This window comes from Salvia hispanica, chromosome 4, assembly GCF_029641045.1.
Source record: "Salvia hispanica isolate PSC_SH4W2 chromosome 4, Shi_PSC_v1, whole genome shotgun sequence".
In the NCBI taxonomy this organism is placed as follows: Eukaryota; Viridiplantae; Streptophyta; class Magnoliopsida; order Lamiales; family Lamiaceae; genus Salvia; species Salvia hispanica.
The window spans coordinates 14,763,817-14,766,887 of NC_142695.1; positions in this window are offsets into that span (position 1 = coordinate 14,763,817).

Consider the following 3,071-nt stretch of genomic DNA (forward strand, 5'->3'; position numbering starts at 1 on the left):
GATATCTCCGGGTCCCTAATCTCTAACAGATATTCAAAACTCAATGCTTCTATACTGGCCAGGAAGGAATCACGAACAGATAACTCATCCAAAGAGGGTATGTGGAGTACCTTTCCGCATTTGACCTGCTTGCTACTGTCTTCCTTGTCGTCAAATGCGTCTTGAAGCTTTTTGGTGTCGTAGTGCTTCATGTCCTCCATAAGCTTGTCAGTGAGCTCTACCCTCCACTGTCGGTACATGATCCTCTCTACCGGAGGGTGGATTAGTTCCTGGTGGTTGTCGGGGAGCTGCTGCTCATGGTATTCTTCCCCTTCTAGAGAGATATCACTCTCCGAGTCAGACTCCTCGCTGGAAGTGTAGTCGCTGTCGCTTGATCTCCCTCTCTCTTTCGGCTCTCTGATCACTATGCTGGCATTGGCAGTGCGCTGTTTCTTCACGGCTTGTTTCTTCTTGACAGGGGCTTTCCCCTTTCTCTTCCTTTCTTGGATGTACTTGGTTTCTTCTATTTCCATTGCCGCTGCTTCTTCGTCGGCTTGTGTTGATACGTCCTCCTGGGTGGTAGGCTCGGTCACCACGCGGGTACTAGTATCACTCCTCGTCGCCTCCTCCCGACCTACTGACTCTGATGCGAGGTCCAGACCCTCAGCCACCTTGTCAGTATTCTCCTTTTGGTCAGTCGGCGTTGATGATACTGTCTCTGTTGCCATTTGGGTGTCCTCCTGGCTAGCTTTCGAGGGATCCTCCCCAGGTTTTGTAGGAGTAGTCTTCTCGTCTTCACTCGAAACCTCCACTGCATCCGCTGCTGTATTTGCTCCTGCCGTGTTGGACTTCCACTTTCCTAAGCATCTCTGTGACACTCTTTGGGGTTTCTGCCTCTCTGCCTTGGGGTCGTTTTTCAACACTAGCCTCCTCTTTACTGGCTTGGGTTTAGTTACCATTGAGGCTTCCTCTTGATGTGTGTCTGGTTCTTGCCTCTCCTCCTCAAGTTGTTCGGCCTTTTCCGGTTGTTCGTCTGTCTTCTCCTCCACTGATTGGTGAACTACCCCTTCCGACTTTTCAGTTTCCGTTGTTACTTCCCCCCTCCCTACTGCCTGGGATGCGAGGTCCAGTACCTCAGCCACCCCTTCAGGGTTTACCACGATCCTATCTCCCTTGCCCAAAACCGCTTGGAATTCATCATCCGTCATCAACCCTTGCTTTCTGGCCATTTCGTTCAGATCTATCTCCTCCCTCTCTGCTTCATCGAATTTGGCCTTAGTGGTCATTATCTCCTCTGCTTCACCTTTCTTGCTCTCGCTTGCTCTCCCTCCACTCTCCTTTTCCTCTGTTTCTCCCCAGTTGGGATCTTGATAGGCTGAAAGAGGGCTGACGTCGAGCGGCTCAGTTTGTTGGTGTATGGGAGAAGGGTGGGAGGGTTCTGATTGTGCATTTACTGTTGGGGTAGGGTTTTCGGATGTCGGAATTGAGGTTTTTGGGGTGGTGGTGGGTGGGTTTTCTGTGGTTGATGTTGCCGACATTCCTCCGGTCAGGCTAAATCCGGCCAGGGTCGTTGTCCAGTCTTTGTTGGGTCTTGTTGCCTTAGATACGCTGCCAGTGCGTCTAAAGGAACCATCTCCGAAATTTGTGTCGTCGGCGGTGGCTGTGATCGTTGTGGGCTTGGCGGCTGCGACTCGGCTGTTGCTTGGACTTCTGACGGGACTTCGCCGGTGGTAGATGTTGGGTTGTTGGTTGCCTTTCTCTTTGCCATGGCTGTACCGGTGGTGGTTCTCTTTTTCTGGTAGTAGTTCACGGTGGTTTTCGTAGTGGGTGGTAGTTTTCGGAGGGGGATGGCGGTTGTGGGTGAGAGAATGCAGGTAAGGGTTTGTAAAGTGAAGGGGAGTAGGCGGTTGGGTATTTTATAGAGGGGTGGGTAGTCGAGGGTTTTGACTGGTGGTAGGCGGTTGCCAGGTTGCGACGCTTCGTGTGGAAAGCGGTTGGGAGTTCTCGCAGTTGATTGGACGTTGCCTGTCACGTCCCTGCTCCACGCGCCCTCCCAGTCTCTGCACTTGCCTGCCAAGCTGCAACACCCCAAAATTCAAACTTCACTCATCCCCCATCTTCCAATTAGCTAGAAATAGAAATAAAGCAAATAAATGGCTCTTTAATATAATTCAGAGTTTCACCCAAGTGGTATCCTCGTGGTCAGTACGAACTCCAAATTAATGTTTAAGATCCGAAAAATCTTTTTGTTGTTTTTCCTTCTCAACTTAATTCAAATTACTAAATATTTAAACTATTTACATCATTACTAAGGGTATTTGAAGTTTCACCTGGTCAGTAAGTACAAATCATATGACGTTGACCAGGTGGAACTCCAAACCCCTTTTCTACTGGTCATTTAGACGCTATTAAAGTGTAGTGGAATTTCTTCCACTATACACATCTCTTCATTTTCCCTATATATTTTTTGACCCAGTACGGCCCCCAGATGCATAGATGATACGCCCGGATTTTGCACTGTTTTAAGGCCATTATTTGGTCCGTTTTTGTTATCAAAATCACTCTACATGTCCATTATTTGCATATTCTATACATTTTGGTATTTTGACGTGTTTTGTGAGAAATGTGCATATTTGAGCCGAAAAGGGGAGTAAAAACGCATAGTCTGGAAATCTGGAGTCAGACGGCGACCAGCGACCGCCGCGAAGTTGTACGGCGACCGCCGACGCCCGGCGGTCAGAGCTATGTGGCGGCCCGCCTCGGAAATTTACGCTAGGAGAAGAGTCTCGCCCGGCGACCGCCGGAGGACATGTGGCGGTCCGCCACCGAAGGGTCAGAGTCTCTGGACTCCAACGCGGCGACCGCCGGCCAAGGTGCGGCGGCCCGCCGGAGAAAGGCGGCGAATCCGACCAGCCCTAGATTTGCTCCAAGATTTACCAAATTTTGAAGATCTTTTCCTTCTATGATGAGGAATAATCTTCCCCTATAAATAGGACCTCAAGCTTCATCAAAAAGAGAGTTTCACACAACAAGAATACATTCATAGAGAAAGAGAGTGACTACTTGCAACATTCATAGAGATCAAAAGCTAG